This window comes from Cyanistes caeruleus, chromosome 7, assembly GCF_971803275.1.
Source record: "Cyanistes caeruleus chromosome 7, bCyaCae1.hap1.1, whole genome shotgun sequence".
In the NCBI taxonomy this organism is placed as follows: Eukaryota; Metazoa; Chordata; class Aves; order Passeriformes; family Paridae; genus Cyanistes; species Cyanistes caeruleus.
The window spans coordinates 9719071-9738659 of NC_141707.1; the positions used below are offsets into that span (position 1 = coordinate 9719071).

At 37.9% G+C, this 19589-nt stretch overlaps 1 long non-coding RNA gene across 1 annotated transcript; it reads right to left on the reverse strand.

The window, feature by feature from the left end:
• Positions 1–6095: 6095 nt before the first annotated feature.
• Positions 6096–19022, reverse strand: LOC147652172 (uncharacterized). Its single transcript, XR_015289353.1, has 2 exons — positions 18909–19022; positions 6096–10190 (listed from the first exon to the last, which is right to left on the reverse strand). It is a non-coding gene; the product is annotated as an uncharacterized LOC147652172 (long non-coding RNA).
• Between the last annotated feature and the right edge of the window lie 567 nt (positions 19023–19589).

Consider the following 19589-nt stretch of genomic DNA (forward strand, 5'->3'; position numbering starts at 1 on the left):
TCACTTTAACTGCTCTGCACTGTCACTTAAGTCCCACATTTACAATTTACTAAATAACACTAAATATAATAAATAAAATACATGCAATACTAAGTGGATTGCTGTAAAGATACTGATTTTATTACAGTGAAATACTAAGATGCCAGCCTGCTATGTTAATCAATACGGTTTCCTTGGTTGCACAAAGATAATTAAATTTTAATTGAAATTCACTAAGGGTAAGATTACCTATAAATATTTCAACAAAGAGGATACAAAGAGAATGTTAATATTTTATTATGGATAACACTTTTAAAACACCTTACAGAAAACAAAACAAACAGAAAAAAAAAAGAAAACTAATTCCAACTTTCATATGGAGTAATAACAAATGTATGAAATTAAAATTCTTTCCCTAGATACTCAGTTTTTACTTCATGCTCAGCAAGAGATTTTTGTTTATCACTATAGATGACCATTGACAGTCCAAAGTGAGACCAGGACAAGATGGCCTGTCATTATGAAGGTTTGTTTCAGGCAGACATGTGGATCCCATAAGAACAAGATGGAAAGAGAATCATGAAACAGGTTATTTCCCTCATTCCCTTAAAGAATAGATTTATTCCACCTGTATTAGCATAATACACTGGATTGGAACTACACTGATTGCCCTGGAAGATCACCCTGGAAGTGTGTGAAGAGCACCCAGTCTCCCAGCAAATTCCAGTGCCACTACCAGAGACACAGAGGGTCTCTGAAAAAAATCACTAAGAGGCTCCAACATTCAGGCTGGACACCTCATGCACTGGGTCTCAACCTACCAAATTCCAACTTGAATTGCCCTGAAACAAGGGTTCCTAGCCACAGGAGTCATTGCTAAAAGCTGTTCTGCCAAATTCAGTGTAGATGTTGCTACCTGGTGCTGTTGCTGTGGCTGTATTGCAGAGCAACGTTCTGGGGAACCAGAAGACACAAAACACAAGGAGGAAGACATGTCCTCTTTCATGTTTAGGATCAAATTCCATGCTTGGGTAACTTGACTGAGTTCAACAAGTATGCATAGCACCTAAATGTCTCATTTAGTAATTTTTTGAGGTAATGACCTTGGATGTGAGAGCGTAGCTAGAGAAAAGAGTATCAGTTTTAAGTTATGTTCCCATTAACCAAATTTTTAAACAAAGCAGTAGGCAAAGCACTCTGAGTGCAATTTCTGCCACAGCACCCCCTGTGCCTGTGTAATTATATACATGCACCCAAATCTCACACTTGGCTTGGGAAATTTACCCTGATAGTGAGAAGAAACTATTGATTATACTGCTTCAGTTCATCCAAAAGTTATCAATGGAAGGTGGATTTTAAATCACCTGCACTAAGGGTCCTTTGGCCTGAGAAAGAAGTGCTGGGTTCTGTTAGGACTGCAGCAAATGATTCTCAGAAATGCTTATGGAAAAAAATACTGCCACTTGCAAAAAGATCAAAATAGCTCTCAATAATGTTTTAAAATACTGACTCTGAAATTGCAAAAGGAAAATAGAACCCTATCCCGGTGTTCAGATGGTAAGAAACAATACAGTAGAGCAAATTATGGTGGTACACATCTGGGATACTCCAGCCCTGGAAGGGCCAGGAGCAGATGTTTGACGCTTGCAACAGCAACTGCTATTCCCATAGCAGTACCTGGTGCAATCATGCCTGGCCTGATAATGTACTCTGTGTGCTTCAGCTCTGCATATGCCAAATAAAGCCATAGAGAATGAGCAAAATGAGAGGCAGAAGGAGGGAAATGTGCAGCAGCAGCTCTGCTGTCTCTTTTCCTACTGGGGTTCCATGGAAAAGAACCCCTTTGCAGTCACTGAGCCATGGCACTAGAGCACCCTGCATCTTAAGACTCAAATATTTTGCATCAAGCACTTGGAGTACATCTCTTTAAGTACATCCCAGTTTCTGCAGGACGTGGGCAGAAGCATCTGTCATTTCCTTTAAAGCAGCAAAGGTTACTTGAAAATAATAATATTAAAAAAAATAATAAATTCAAGGCTACACAACACCATTTAAGAGACTAAAAAATGTCTGAAAAAAAAAAAAAAACCCAAACCCAGCAGGTTGCATCACACTTCAGGAATCTTTGCTAAGGTACATTTAAATCCTTCATACTGAGGTATTATGTAAAATGTCTTATTTCCAACATTTCAATATCTGATCAGTGTCTGTTTTGAATTAAAGGAAAGGGGAATGTGTGTATGTTTGTGTTTGTGAATAACAATCAACAGCTGGGAAACCCTAGAAAGCAGATTTCAGCACATTATATATAATTCAAGGAAAACTGCAATACAGGGATTGAAAAGTTGATGGCTGCTTTTCAGAAAGCAGGTTATAAATATTGCACTGGGCTTTATTTTTCTTGTTGATTCTGTGCTGTTGCAGAATCCATTACATTATATTTTTGGAGGTGTTAATGGAAATCAGCAACAAAAAAAACACTCCTATAACAATTTTTACCTTATCCACATGGAAGGTAGCCAGTTTATTTCAAGATAATTTTCATAAAACGTGCAAAGTGCAAGCCATGGAAAACACAAGGAAAACATACACTTCACTGAGCAAAAAATACAGCTAAAATGAGAAGCTCAATATTAATGAAGAATTCAAAGCTATTTGGTCAGTTTTCAGCAATTTTAAACTCTAAATCCTTGGATGCAGCCAAGCACCCCTTCCTGCCCAACAATTGTTTGGTTTTTTTTTTTTTTACAGAGACCACAAAAAACTGTATTTCCTTCAGATTTTTACATATTTGCATTTCAATTTAGAATGCTTTAATAATTTAATCATTAAATTGACACTCAATGTATTTCAGATTTATCTTATTGATTTTGCAGCAAGAAAAAAATCAGTACTATTAAAAAGAAAAAAAGACATATTTAAAAGCTTTCAAGGATATTAAAATAACCAAAACACTTGAGTCCCTTTTAACCAATTCAGTTGGTTAAAAAAACTAAAAATTCTAAGCAAGAAAACTACAACCAAAATCTACAAGAAAACTTAAAAAAAGTTTCTTCTGAGTTGCTGATCACTTATTTACTTGTTTCAAATATTTAACAGAGTATTTGACAATATGTTTGCCAAAAGAAACATGAAAAAGAAAAATATAATTTAAAAATTTCTCCAACAGTCCACCAAAAAGTCTTTTTCCTTTTCTTTCCCCAAGTCCCTAGACCATAAAATTACAAATCACAAAGAAACCTTAAGGAGTTTTATCAATTCATTTCTTTTGGTCTTGTTACATCCGAGCTGTACACAAGGATAAGGATTATTGCATCCCTTGAATATGCATTTCCACTAATACTTTTACCTGATTTTTACATCTGAAGACCTAAAATATTTTAAATTATGATCATAATAATTACATCTAGGGCATTATTCCTTAAGTTCTTCAGTTCTAGGATTATTCAAAATTGTGTTTATTCTCCCATTTAAGTAATTCCTGTAGGGAGCATCATCTCTTAACTCTAGCCCATGCAGATGTGATGGGCACTTGTTTGATGAAGTTACAAACTCTTCCAGTATATAATATTAACATCTCTAGTGGCTTAGTAGGTAGCTTTTTTCCCCAGTTGCAATCTATTCCTTAATTATAAAGTAATATTTTAAAGTATCTCTAATATGCAGACTATGATAATCTAAAAATCAAATTATCCAGCAGCAAGCAAGAACGGGATTGAATCTAAACATTTCCCATATTTACACAGGAAATGCCAAATTACAGAAAAACCCCCCAGAATAATCACATTCTCAGGTGAAGTTCTTGGCCAAACCATGAGATACCAGGAGCAAATAAGTAATTGCCATTGCAGTTTATCAATAGTATCAGATTTAAAGGAACTGAAAACTTTGTATTTGGAAGTACAGAAGTCTGCCTGAAATTAAGGGTTTTTTGAAAAGATGCAAACCAATAAACCATTTTTTACCTAGCAAGTGAAGAAATACTAAGAAATCTTTATGTTAAATGCATGACTAAAAGGATGCAAAGGAATCCTGACAAACAGATACAAACCAGGTGTCTGTGATTTGTTCAGATTTCTTTTGTTGTTTTGTGTGGCGTTTAAGGAACTTAATTTACTTAGCTTGTTCCCTATCTCTTGCTCCAAAAACTTCAGGGAAACCTAAACAAGAGTTTTTTTTCCCTGTGTGATTTCCAAATAATTAGACTATTGTTCCAGTAAACAGAAAAATGTCTGTCTCCATTCTCTCTGGCACTTCCCCTTGCTCTGTGGCAAATTCCCAGTGACACCTAGTGATGACTCCTCTCACAGGGAGCATTTGGCTTTTCTAGCTCATCAGTCTTTTAAACAATTATTACAATCTCTAATCTAGGTTGCCTCAATACAATTGCTTCATGCTTCTATTTCACATATTTAGAAAAAACAGAAAATTTGAACCTTTCATAAAAATAGGACCTAAGGAAAAATATTTAGAGCTTTATCACAATTTGGGTAAAACTGATCAGAATAAAATTTAGATGTAATCTAGAATAACTAGCCAATGAGGATAATCAACAAAAAATGACTGTGCTTCTCAGATGGAAATATAATGAGATTTTAATTTGCATAAATCTAAACAGAAGTGCCCCCAGAGTGCCATGGTGTCAAGCATAAGAACAGTGCTCCTAGCACACAAGTACTTCATATACTCTGCTAGCACCATCTAATGTGTCACTGAAATTGTGAACTTCCTGAATTTTAGAGTATTACTCAAGATTCCTGTTAAAATATTATTGTTCACTAAAGACTTAAAGCACTCTAAAGCCCTTGATCATTGTAATTCACCTGAAGCTCAGCCTTTCTTTCAAAATTAGCTGGCTTATTAGACAGCAAGGCAACCTTTGATAGGAAAACGTATGAAGTTCAATACAGAAATGCAAAAATTGATTTCAAATGAATTATTTCTGTCTCCTGTGAGTAAATATTGTATATGATTTATTTTGCAGCTGGCAAAGGCAGAATTTCATCTGCATTTTTAAACTAATTTTCTACTGAATAACAATATCTGGTGCTGGCAGCTGAGGGAGCTGTCATTTTTAGCTCACTCCACCTGGCAAAGCCGATGACAATCTCTCTTTTGCAGGTAAGCTGCTTGTCAGTTCTACTGTCAAGACACCCTGAGATGCTTACACAGGGAAACAATTACTAATGAATCATTTGAAAAGAAAATTGTTCCTTGTTTCTCCCTCTCTGCTGAGCTGGGTGAGCTCTGTTCCTTCCACAGTGCACAGAGAGCCATTGTGGGGGGAGCCAGGAGCACCTTGGGCAGCTGGGGATGTGCTATGGACTGACAGGACACCAGGCTGCAAACAGGGCTTTAAACCAACACTGCTCCTGTATCAGCTGTGAGAAATTACCTGAGATCAGCCTTGAGGACACACAGACACAGCTTCTGTGGATGAAAACACTGGAGGGACCTGGTGAGCAAGGATTCACTGCTAACACTGCAAAATAGCTAGCAAAATAGATTAGAAATTGTTCTAATGGTTCTGACATGGTTCTCTGTTGGCAAGCTACACCCAACCATAGCATGAGATTAATATTATTCTTTCCTTACTGAGAGCACACTGTGTTTAGATTCCAATTGCTGTGCACAAGGTAAAATGAGCCCAGTTGCTCTACACGTGTCACATGCCAAGAGAATAACCCTGTGGAAGAAAGGCAAAACCAGTCTGGCATATCTTTTCTGCATCCCACTGAAGTACCATTTTCCCAGGCACTGCCTGAGGCAACAATCACCAACAAAGCTCTGTGTGAAAGTTGCAAAGGAGAAAATCACAAATGAAAAATTAAGGGTTACATCTACTTTATCAACATCACACAGACCAACTAAGCAAGCTGACTTAGCAGACCTGACCTACATTGCTTTCTCATTTTGCTCTGACCCAGTGATTTAGGATTCACATCAAGGAACATTGATCAAAATAAAGAAATTCGTTATTTTGCCACTAATATTTATAGACCCAAAAATTAATTTTTTTATTTTTTTTTAACAACTCGGACATGGGAATTTCAAATGTTCTATATGAAATAGCTTTTTCATACCCTCAAGTTTTTAAAATACCATGGCTCTAATGAATTTTGGTACACAAGCTCTGGTTCCATCACCAGGACAATCATATAACTATTACTTGCTGTCAAGTCCTAACCACCTGCACACATGGAAATCATTATGAAGTCAGTTAAGTGGCTGACTACAAATACATGATTTTATTTCAGGCTTCTAAGAAATTCTTGACTTAAGGTTTCCATCTTACAGTGATTTGTAGAGCCAGCTGCAGATGCATTTTGTGCTAAGCTATGAAAGTTATTATTACTACCTTTTCACTAGGCCAGCTCATAGATGGGTAGCACAAATTGCACAAATATGATTTTGTGCATAAACATTTGGTCGCTATTTCAGGAATATCTCAGGGATTTGGGGGGATTTCTTCTTTTGGTATAGTATTTGGAGGGTTTTTAAATGAATTTACATATACTAAAAGAGGTAAAAATTTTAACTAAAGTAATAAAAATATTGAGAAGCACAAAACCACATGACACTGAGAAGATTTTATACAAATTGAAAGGATTAGGTAAGGGAAACCAAACACAACTTTTAATCAACTCAATAATATTTTCAATTTTAAAATACAGATGTTATTAAATTTTCTCTCCATTTTCCTCTGTTCAGCAATTATTTCCTTGTAACTTCATTAATATGAGAGAATAGGAGTTAATGGAGTTTCTACAGATGTTTTCTGTCTCAATTCCTTAACTCCAACTCCCTGCCATGCTCCCAGTGACACTCCTACCACTCAAGAGATGCCAAAATTATGACCCATCTGCATATGCATATTGATTATCTAAGTAGTTGCTGCTTAGCAGAATTTATAATGGCTCACACTTGCTTGTCTGGTCAGCAGTGGGAATGCTCATTTTCTCTGCACAGCTGCTGAAGGTCACAAAACTCATGGGAAGCAATACCACAGAATTTTTTTCCTTCCCTAGTTAGATTTATTGACAGTTTGTTTAAAAGGCATAATTAACACAGGTGGATTTAATTACATATTCTTCAGTTCTTTAAAAAGAAATCAGATAAGAAATGCATTTCTTTTTCCCAAATGTGCAAAGACCAAACTCTACCAGACACCTGCATGCTGCAGAAATTTGTACTTGGAGTATTTAAATCAGAGCACTCCTTTCACTATCAGACAGAACTTTGTGACAAGGAAATTAAAGTTTCTTCCAAAGTAAGGAAACGTTTCAAAATTCAGAACTGAAATATCCATTACTCTTATAAATGAAAAATTCTGCTGCTTTTTCATATTTTGCATCCTACCCCTGTTGTAGAAAAGAAGAACCCTATAAGCTTAACAGGAAAAGTTGGGAAACAAGAGTGTTTTTTTCAGATATCCCAAAATTATCACCTTTAAGATAAGATCCACTTGATATTTAGTTTTTCCTCAACTCTTTGAAAATGCTGGCAAAATTTTATTAACATATATTGAATGCAATATGTGTATTAATTTAAGAGAAGGTTCTTACAATATTTTGTAATCAACCAAGCCAGAGTTGTAGGTTCCCCTAGGTACAATGTTAGGAACAGATGGTCATCTATTCACCTCAAAAGGAAATTGGTGTTTTGATAATGAAATCTTGATCACCTGCCATCTGCCTGCTAATGATTAGGAGCAACAGGACCATTTGTCTGAGGGGAAGTGCATCTTGGACAATTTTGAGAGTTCTGATGATCTTGGTTCACAAAGTAAAATAGACATAAAATATTAGGTTTTCAGTGAATTCAAGGTCTTCATTTCTCTTGTCTGGTTTTGGCATTTTGCTGAGATACTAGCTGGAAGTTCTATGTATATTGAACTACTCCATTTTCTGAAACTACATGCACACAGCCCTCAAGCCACCATTCTGTAAAGTTTTGGCTTCCCAAAACAAAGGCATAAGGTGAAACTTGAACTCTGCAACGTTAACCAAATAAACCCTGTTAGTTTCCAAGCCACTATTTGCAAGCTCCAGGTCCAGCAGCAGAGGGAAAGCCTGTGGCTGACCCTCAGCCATGCATTTGCTGTGGAAGGGCATGATGTGGAATGATTCCCTGCTGGCTGCTTCTTTGAGGCAACTCCTGCTTGCAGTCACTACAGTAAAGTTGTTATTGAACACAAAAATAGCCAGCTGCAGCGTGTAACTGCACACAGACAAAAGTTTTTCCTCTCAGGGGAAAACAGAATATGGTTCAAAAACAAAGATCTTACACCCCCTGTGCCTATAAAGGGTAGGAATTTTTCTCAGATTTTCCTTTGTACTCCAGTAACTTTCAGACTGCCTGAGCTTAGCAGACCAAGAAATTATTTCTGTGGATGTACAGGACATAATGTCTTCACTTCTGAGGCTGGCCAGCAAAACATCATCCCCTGACCCTCACTAAAGTCTCCTGCTCCCCTGCCTTGATCTTCTTCCCTCTGTGTCCAGCTCTCTCCAGGTCAGCATCTTGCCTATCTCCCAGCCCAAGGTTCAGTGAGGCATGGCACAGCCAGACCATGGCAGATGAGCAGCTGTCCCCTCCATCCTTCTCCTAGGGCATGGCATTAGCACAGCACACACAGGGATGAAAGCAAACCAATTGCCAGGTTCTACCATCTGGAATAGATCACTCCTCCCCACAGGAACCCAGGAGGGATTCCCTCCTGATATGACACAGATATGCTGTGTTTGTGCCCTAAGGAGATGTTCCTGGACAGTCAGAAGCATCATTACTTTTACTTGTCGTGTTTCTACTTACATGCCATATGTCTGACAATAAAAAATTTAACCTCATACATTTTGAAGTCTTTTCCTTTACAACACCTTCTTATTTTAGAAGTGTGTCCATAATAGAAGGCTTCCCTTACAAACAAGACAGCAGTTTCTCAAGAGATTTGCACAATTGCCATGTTTCATCTTTACTGGATGCAGAAAGGGATGTTTTTTCTGCAATGAGTGCTACAGGATGTAATAGATCTTTCTAGTTGTCTCAATGCACCACAGCAGGTTGTGATATATCTGTGGGTAGAGAAGAATGCTTTTTGGGTTGGTTTGGTTTGGGGTGTAAAGTCTAGTGTCCATTTCACCTGTGGATGTGGGTTTTCCGTACTGCAGTTCAAGAAATTGCTACACTTAACATTTAGCAGATCTTACTTCTGGTGTTACTTTGTTTGCATCTTCATCTGTATAAATAACTGTATCTTTTTCCATTATTTTCCAGCAACACAGAAACTAAAATCTGTCCATTATCTTTTTTGTGCTATATTCTGAAAAGAAACACAGTTTCTGTCCTCAAGGTCTGGGAAAATAGTTCATTTGGCTACTCACTTCTGAATCATCTAATCAGTATTCTTCACATAATCTTCTCTAATAATGCTGATATTCTCCAATAAAGCCATTCTCCCACAGGAAGTAAAACTGGCCTCTATTTCTACCCTCTATGGGTATTTAAATTTTTTGAGAGCATGCATATTGTTTCTCTTTCAGTGCCCTTCTTTGAACTCTTCCCACAAGCCTTGCTTTCAATAATCAAGTGGTACACTAGTGTTTTCATTCCATTCCTCCTCTCCTGAGAATGCATTTTGCCACGTGCCTCTTCTTAGTGCAGAAGAAACACACCTCTCCCAACTCACAAAATGCCATTCTGTGCATTGACTGGGTGACTCAGTGTGAGGGGCTTTAGGCTTCAAACCTACCCATTAAAGACTTTTTATTTTTTCCCCCATTTCAGGCTCTGTTCCTCTTGGAGCATCCTATGTTTCCCAACAGATTTCACAGCAGTGGATTGTCAGCTTCCATATTTCTTGGTTACACAGAGATAACTGACCTGCAGCAGATGCTTTCCCATGTTCTCAGTCCTGCCCAGTCAGGCTGCCTTCATTTACCACAGGGGTTGTGCTCCTGCTACTCCATCACACATAAATAAGCCTCTAGAGCACCCCCATGAAGTAGGACAGGACAATTTGAACCAAAAGAGAGTGCAGAGATGTTCAGTGGTTTCTCCAAGGGGCTGAAAAACAACATCTGGAGAGATCTGTGCAGAAGGGTGTGTGGATCATGCCAGATCACAAAAATAAGGCAAAGACTTAATTTCAGAGACTCAGAGCCAGCCTACATGTGTTGGAAACTCGGGTTAAAGTTGATTAAGTGGAGTACCTGGAGAAAGAATAATAGGGCAGTCACTGATCTTGGGTGATTTATTTTCTTTTTAAGTCTTAATAACTTTTCCAAGAACTAAGACCACATCTCTTCATTCTACAAAAGACTAAAGATACCCTTTAACGGTAAGAGTGATAGGAGCTAACAAGACTGATAACTCATTACATTTAACCTTACTGAGTAGATCTCATGTATCCAATTTTGAAGATTCAGAGCAGAGAAAATCCTGCTAGGCAGGATTGGACTGGGCTGGCACGTGTCTTCCAACACCACAGCTATTAATAGAATTAATGCCTATGGAATTGTAGGTTTTGTTCTTACTAATATAAATGTCAACACTTAGAGAAAAGGCATCTAAAGGTATTTATGGCTCCTTACCAGACCCCACCTGATGCTATCTGAGAGTTACTCAAGGTTTTAATACCCAAAGACAAATGGTGATATAACAATACATAATAAAATAAGCAGAAATAGATTGAGATATCATCTTTTACTACTATTTAAAAAGTTCAGTGATTTAAAAGAACTATCACAAGTTACTGAATAAATTTCTGAGGAATAAGAGACAGTTTAATTCTCCTCTACAACAGTCTTTTTCCTGTGTATTAACTCCCATTTACAGAAATTATTTGCCCTTTCACCTACCTTTAGAATGGCTTTTAATGAGTATATGAATCATCTTACCATCTTGAACAATTCAAAGATAACATATGAGATGACAAGCTAATTATTATTATTATTATTATGCATTTTTTTCCCCAAGTCACAGTCACCAGCTTTACCTGCTGGAAAACTCATGACCTCTCATTTCTACTTCTCCCCCATCTTACAGCTGTGTAAAAGACTGTAAGTGCAAGAAATTACAGACATTTATTACATTTCAAAATACTTTCCCAGCTATCTTCAAATCCTTTATGTTGTAAGGCATTCCTTAATTCTGCATTACACAAGCACAAAATATTTAATGTAAAACTGCCTTTGACAGAAAAGCATTACAGTTGCTTAACTTGGGAGGTTTAAGGACACAAGGTTTAAAAGGAGCATTAAAAATCTATTAGGCTCAACAGAGTAGTTAAAAACAACAGATTGTTGGGCACTGAACCATTCTTTCAAGTCTAAAATGCAAGCAGCAACTTTCACACTGACTACAATTAATTCCTGGGGTTTTTTTTTTCAGCTGTAAACTTTCCCTCTGTCTCCAGCATGAATGTCCTGATGTTCAGTCTCTGGGAGCCTCCCTCCCATCCACTCAGGAATACTCCAGGTTTTATCCTTTCCAGACAAACACTTGTTAAACATGATCCAGACAAGCAAGGATTATTACCTTAGATGAGAGAAACGTGCTAAGATAGTCATGCTGTGTTTGATTCAATGTTTGTTGTTTCTACAGCTTTTAGATCAAATCACTACTTTTTTTGGATCACCATCACTACTTTTTCCTTCTCTGTGCCCTGGGTGAAGCTTTGAACCCAAGACTTGCCGTTACTAAAACATAAAAAAAGCTGGCAAACAACAGTAAGTTCTTCTTGATTATTTTTTTTATTTTTCTCACCAAAATTCAGCTGCAAATCTATATATCCAACATGATTGAAATAATTGCCCCTTAAATTAATGCAAAAACCCCTAAACCACAAAAATCCCTAGAAAATATAATTATAGCTATCATGATTATTTGCAATTTTTGATGTAAACACACATCCCATCACTCAGTAATGAAAAGGTTCAGACTCTCAGTGCTCAGAAGAGAAATGATAAGTTTTACACCAATAATGCTCATTTCATCACGGGCCATTATGTTGTAGATTTTAATAAATAACAGCAAAATAAATAGCAAAGGTAAATAATCAACACAGTCCATATATTTTTACTCATTTTGTTCATTAATCCATAGATGGCTAAGTGTCAATTCAATTGCATTCTGATAAAGATACAACATACTGAATGCAGCTTCAGAAAATGCAGAATTATCTTTCAATGTAAACTTTTGAAAAAGGACACATTTACTGCATTTCCCTCAAGCTGTTTTATTGTTTTGAAAACAAAGTAGAGCCAGAAAAGTCAGACCCATATCTCTTGCACCACTATTCCACTTACAATGACAAATAATTCCCAAAAAATCAAAGCCAGACATGAGCTGATGCCCCAAAATACCCATCTGTATCTGTTCAGCAAGACAGACCCTGAACATTATCTCCAGGCAACAGCATGTGCAAAGAACATATATATATATGTATATATATATATATATATATATATATATATATCTTAGGAGCCCCCCAATCACCCTTACAGAGATTAATTAGTTTACCCAAGACTGTTTATGATAAAATACTGCAAGATAAGGCTTATGGATTGCATTTCCCAAAATATATAGGCTCACAATTCTGCCCTCAACTAATAGATTTCCTTATTCCTACAGGGGTCCACCATGAGTCCTGCTGGCTGCTTGGCTCCTGAATGCCAGCAGGGATACAGACTCATATTACTAAATTTTGGGTTGCTCATAGCAAAGGTTGTATTCTCTTTAATGTTTCCATGAGCCCTGCAGACACAGTGCCTGTGCACAGCTCCTGTGCCCCAAATCCACAGGGAGCTGGGGACACCCATGCTCACACAGTTCTGCCAGTAAATACCTGGTGGGAAAGATAAACACAGACCAAGGCACATGCAAGTTCCTGAGGTCATTATTAAAGAAAGCATCCATGCAAAAGCTCTGTCACACACACAGAAACTTAATGCCTTTCAGGCACTCAGTTATATTTTGTTTGCTTTTCTTATGCACTGAGTGAAATTCCAGAGGTGGGAGGGTAAGAGAAAAATGTAACAAAGCATAGGAAAAGGGACATTTGAATTTTTTCATCTGCATAGAGAGTTTGCTTCCTCCTTCTCACAGATATTCTTTGGCAGTAACACTCAAGAAACAGACTTTGTTGAAACACTGACCAAGGTGGCAGACTGATCATGTAAACCAGCTACCTGAAGACAGATGAACTGACCAAAAATTAATACTGTTTACAGCACATTTTTCCCTTATACTCTTAAACAAAGACAGTGAATTGTCTGAGACATTTTAAGTATAATGAACACACAATAATTTTACATTATCATATTAGAAAAGCAACCAAGTCTTTATCCATATTTTGTAATAGACACAACCACAATCCTCAAGAAAAGACTGCTTTATGCTTGATTACAGCCACATTTCCAGTTTGAGTTTTCATGCTCATTTTCATTCTACTTTATTCTATTGTTCAGTAGTGCCTTTTGCAGTTATTTTTGTATTCATCCCAAGTTTTTCAAGGTATCTCAGTTCTTATCAACCCAAACCACTCCTGCTCATTTCACTTATCTCTGGCAGTCGTTTCAGTTTGGCAGCACTAAAATCTAACAGTGTCCAGAAACATGCTGAGGTGGTGTTTACTGAGGTGCTCAAGCATGTTCAAGAATGCACCTGCCCATCACTACCAAGAAAGTGAGTTGGACTTCATCACCTTAATTCTAGGGCACATTTAACCACCAGAAAAAGCCCCAGTGTATGTTATTGGCATGGGAATTACAGAGAGCTGGTTGTGTCAGCAAGGGAGAGCACAGGGCTGGAAGAGGAAGGCTGATTCCAGTGATAAGTGAGCATTGCTGAAGGGGTGGGGAAGGAGAAAAAAGCTGTATCATGCAAACCACTGCTCCCACTTTCCTCCAGGCAGGAAAGATGTGAAAAAGGCCCAAAGCATCCTGGCCTCTGAGACCTGATCTCACATCCAGCTAATATGAGTCACCATTTTTAACTTCCCTGTGTGTTCTCTTTTGTGGGAAGTCATAATTTTACATGCATCATACCAATAACCAACAAAAACAAAACAACAAACTCCCAAAAATAAAACCCCAAGAAAGCAGACAAAACACCTACAATGACAGATGAACAAAAAGCATCATGACAAAAAGCACAATCTAAATATACTGATGTAAAATTTTGGATCATATGTTTAATCTTTGTCACCTTCCTCTTACTATTTGAGAAGTAACCACGTTTGATCATTAATTCCTGTTAATTAATTAATTTTGTTTATTCATTTGCATGAAAACCAAAAGCAACACACCTGAGAGCTGGAAAACAAAGGGAGAGAAAGGAGGCAACTGCAGCCACACAAATGGTAGGAGCAAAATTCCAAAAGTGGAAATTCATACAGTCACCTCCTCACCAGCTACCCTGGGGACTCACAGCCCTTGAGGGAGACTTGGGAAATCCCATTCCACAGGATGGATGTTAGTACAGGATCAGTAGAAGTTGTTTGGTGTGTGCCAAAAGAGACTTCAGAAAAGCCTGGAATGCTAATATCAACTGATTTTCTTTCTATATGCTTCCCAGCTCTAAATTCCCAGCACATTAAAAGGCTTATTACTGGAGAAGAGTGAAATCCATTCATTAAAATGGCTGAGTACAGGAACACCAGCTGTGTTTGAATACTACGGCATTAAAATTAACTTTACAACTGCTTTTGAATTTGCTTGTTACAATAGCATAAAAGTACACACTGGAGCCTATTTTAGTCCTAATCTTAAAAGTAAGCAGTACCTCTGTGATTTGACATTTAGTTATGAAAGATATAGAGATAAAAAATAAAAGCATGTGCTTTGTGCATATGCTTGAGTTCCCTGCTGAGAGGAGAGCTCTACCCACATCTTCATGAGATATTTCCTCCCATAAACTTGAAGCCATTTACTTATTAAGTGCACAGTCTTTAATAGTGATTACACAATTTAGTATCTTTCCTGAAAGCTGAATTACCACGCTGTTTATGATGTATGCTTAGACTCCCTGGTGAAAGGTTTATGGATTGTTATTTATAACTCTTCTCCATCTTTCAGAAATGCTTAGAGCAGCGTTATGAAGGATGAAGTACCACTCTGAAGAGGACAAAAGAGAGCACAGGAAAATAGCAAAACTAATTAGATGGCTGTGCTTAATCAAAGGATTAAATTGCTGGTTTTCTTTGGGAGATATCTATAGTAGGAGTTATGGAGGAGAAGTAAGTTTCATTTAAGAAACATTATTATGTACACATATACTCCTCTTTGACAAATATTTTTTGAAATTTTAGACTCTAATAAAGTAAGACATCTTATTTATCTTGCAAATTATTGCAAGAGGTTTTGCTTAATAGTCCATTCATGCTTTTGTTATTTGAATTGCCAGGCTCCTTGGCATTTTCTTAATTATTCTCTGATGATCTAGCAGATAAAATGGAATAAGCAACAGGAGCACGTGCATATGTGTGTGTCTGATACATTGCACAAAGGGCAATAGAAGAGGGCAGAAATCTGTGGGGAGAGAGGAAGAGGAGAGGGCAAGATAAAAAGATCAGTGTCAAAGAACAAGGAAAAAAGCAGAGGAAAAATACCAGCCAAGAAAAAAGAATGAAAGAAGGAAAAAATGTAACAATAATTTGGTCAAAAATGACATGGGAAAGTTGCCCAGTATAAATATTCCAGCTTAAATGTAAAGGAAACAAAACACAAAACAAGGAACACGAAAACAGTCCAAAATAAAACACAGACATTCCAAAAGGTGTGTTTTTGACATAGATGTGTCAAAAAGTGACATAATGTAAAAATGCATCTCATGAGGAATCAGGTTCCTTTGTTTTAACAGCATCTAGAAAAGGGCAGGCTTGTGAACTGGATACCTGAAGTTCCAGCAGAAAGGAATCTGAAGGTAGGGCCAAGTCCACACTTTTATTACATGTCACACTTTTAATCTCAAAGCTTTCTGAGCACTGGAAAAGAATTCACCCCTACTCCATAACCAGTGCCCCCAGCTCCAGTGGAGCATTTGCAGACAGGCATTTTGCAGGATGCCTTTGAAGAATCTGGGGTCTGTAGTGCCAAGTTCATACAAAAGGCTGAGAAAATAAGAAAGCATTACAGACTTAATAGCTGATGGCCCTAAAGATCCCATTTAGCTATAATACACGCTGATTACTGATCACACAGCTTCTGAAATGCCAGGAGCACTGGGGAGCAACGATGAAGCATGGAAGAAATAAAGGTTTCACTTCCCTGGGAAAGTGCACCTCCGTTTGAGTGCTTTGTTAATGACATATGGATGTTTCTGGGTTATTAAGAAAAGAGACCTGGATGGCTGACAGGTATAGTCGGGGATGTGGCACTCCAGCCCCACATTCTGTGGAGTGCAGCCTTCAGCAGAGATTCCTAAGTGCTACCTTATGCCTTTTGGTCCATTTCTGGATCAAACCCAGGCCCTCTTATTTACCTTGCATTAGTGTGCTACTTGAGGCAGAGCTAATGGCATGGGAGGTGATCCATCATTCCCGCTGTGCTCTGTGAGTGGGAGGGAACATCTGAACCACTAAACGCCTGTCTCCCGCTCCTCTTCATCACAGCACACACCAAATGGGAGCAATTCTGTTTACAGCTGGAAAATTGCAGTCTCTGATATTGTTAGGAGATTATTTATGGCAGATTTCCTTCCACCTGTGATGCTAATTGTGAACATTTAGATCATTCAGTGCAGCTACACGGGACCATCAAGTAATGAGGTAAAATGCAGACACTTGGGTACCCACACTGATACCTGTGTGTTTCTCATCCACATACTCTTTGCTTACAAGGACAGAACAAAAAAAATAAACATTTTAGAATCAGCCTACTGATGTGAATACGGTTTTGATCCAAAAGTATGTCATGCCTTTAATGCTGAGAATCCAAATACAAAAATGTTCTAAATATTGCTAAATATTACATCTTCCTTGACTCATTATTATCATTTGTGCCCTAATGTCAAGTCATCTGCTTTTATAAAATTTAACTGCTTTATTTTATCTTCTCTAATAATTTACCTTTGGATGCAGGCAGGTGTATTTAGTTGTGTCACACAGAGAAAAGCTGTCCCTCTACAGCTCTGTGGATAATTAGGTCCTTTACCCTTCAAAAAATGGGGCAGAAATCTGACAGTATGAACAGAAGATTTCCAGCATGTGTAACAGGCTGGAGGGCAGCTGAGGGCAATCCAGGGATCACCACTCAATCTACTGTGCACTGGATCCTGGTACAAGCAGCATGTGCAATGCAAAGTGAAATACTGAAATATTGACTATCAGTTCAGAATAGCAGAAAAATAGGGTTATTTCCATTTATTAGTCCAGAAGACTGCAGCCTTAACACCTCTGAATTGCAAGAGAGGAGGACTGTTTTCCCATCAAAGAATAAACAGCTTCATTTATCTTGAACTCTTAATGTAAGACAAAGTATAACACCATTGTATATTAGTAAAATACACATAGAAACTCTGAGAATCAGCATGACTAATATAATGTGTTACAGCACTGAGGGCACAGTTGTATTATAAATATTAATTCAAATGGTAATTTATTACAGTATCATTGCACCTGCAGGAAAAACATATTCAGAAAACCTAAAATACGTTAATGAATGATGAAGACAAAAAACCTAAGTACTATATAAATGTACTGGATGCATTAACTTTGTTACTTACTGATAAACAAAGTTAAACAGAGTATTCCTGTGTTTTAAAAATTCATTCCTAATGACCACTATAGTCACAGGGCAGCGACCTGGTTCTCTCTGTACTCCTTCCAGTCTGATCCCCTTCTTGGAAAACACAGGGACTTTTACATCCCATTCCAGCTGTGACCTGCCACAGCTCCTCCACAAATTGTCTTTACTCTGCCCCCCTCAGCCATCCCCAGCTGATGAGAAATGTAGAGATGCCCCATGGTACCCCTAACTGGGTTTATGATCTCACACTCCCTACTTCTGAATTTCTCCTCTTCATGCTCCTCCCATCCAGACCATTCAGTTCTTCCTACACAATATTTGAATCCTGTTCTATAGTGATTATTCCCTCCAGACTTTAAATGGACATTTTGATTAGCATAAACCAGTTTTATGGTTTGAGGTCAGGTCAGTAATGAAAACCAGATAAAACTGTCTGCGAAAGAGCTCACTGAGGTAATCCAGCAGTAACATTCTCATTATCTCTTATATTCCTTCCTGGCACTGGTTTAGAATTCTACCATGCTCTTCATCCACTTCACTAGTATTAGGAAGCATTAAACAAGTCTTCTGCACTACACCAACCCTTCTATACTGCACCTTCCTCCAGAACAATGACTCAGTGCCCTCCTCAAGGCCACGAGCAGCCAAACAAAAGACTGAATTTCTGTTCAAATTGTAATTTGTCAATGACACTGTTAAATCAGGGATTTCACTGTCTTGAGCCTCTATCATACACAAAAACAATATTGACCACTATTTCCTCATGGGACCATTCAACAGCAGTTAAATTAGACTTTCATTAACATAAAGCTAATGAATTAAAATCTCATACCAAATTATATCACTAAGCCTGTTTTTTTCCAGCAATATTTTCCTGTAATTGTAGACATATGAAAAGCCAAAATAACAAATTATCATCTTGTCCTGTTTGTAAATTTTTAGCAATAATGTTCATCCTGCTAAGTGAACATTGTTCCCTGTGGACTTGCCAGGCACACTCACTTCCAGCCCCAGATCTGAAGTCTTACCAGAGGGTGCTCCAATCCCAAAGCATTAAAAAAGTTATTGCATCACAGTCTCAACCATAAACAAGGCCAGGAAACAAGGTTTCCACTAACTCCAAAACCAACCAAAAATCCATACTGCAAACATTGGGTACAAAAGAATCATATCAAGAATTACCTTCATATTATCCTTTTCCTCTTGCTAACTTTTTCCTCAGTAAGTGAGTGCTCCAGAAGCTTGTAAAGAGTTTGCACACATCCAGAAGCCCAGCTGCAGTGGGAGGTGAAATCTGCACACCTGGAACAGCTGGCCAGATTGACTACACACAGACATTTGTTGTGCCAGGTGTATGTACTCAGTCTGAAGCACTAGGGAACCATTGTACCAGCACACAAGCCCAGTCCTGCCCAGCTCAGGCACTTCAGGCCAAGCAAACAGAAAGTTACAGTTTGATAATTCACCCTGGCTGTTCCATTTATCCCCCATTTTGAACATGCTTGGAGGTAGCATTAAAAACACTCAAAAACTACCCAGAGTATTGGAAAGGCTTTGTCTCCCTACCTAATTAATCAATAATTTTCTGGTTTTCCTTTCCACAATCAAAGTAATTTTAATTCATTGAGCATTTAAATATAAGAACAATAATTGATAATACTGCAACTTTGCTTCCAAGTGATGTTTTCAGCTAGGCTCTAACAGGAGAAATAGCCCATATGGATGAGCAAGGAAATGGCTGTAGTCAGTCAGGAGTGGGTGTGTTAGAAGCCAGCATGAGGATGGAGAGGTCTGGCACATCCTCCAAGGGGAGGGAATGTCCCATTCCCTGGAAGCAGAGGTTGTGGCCGTGCCTGTGATGCC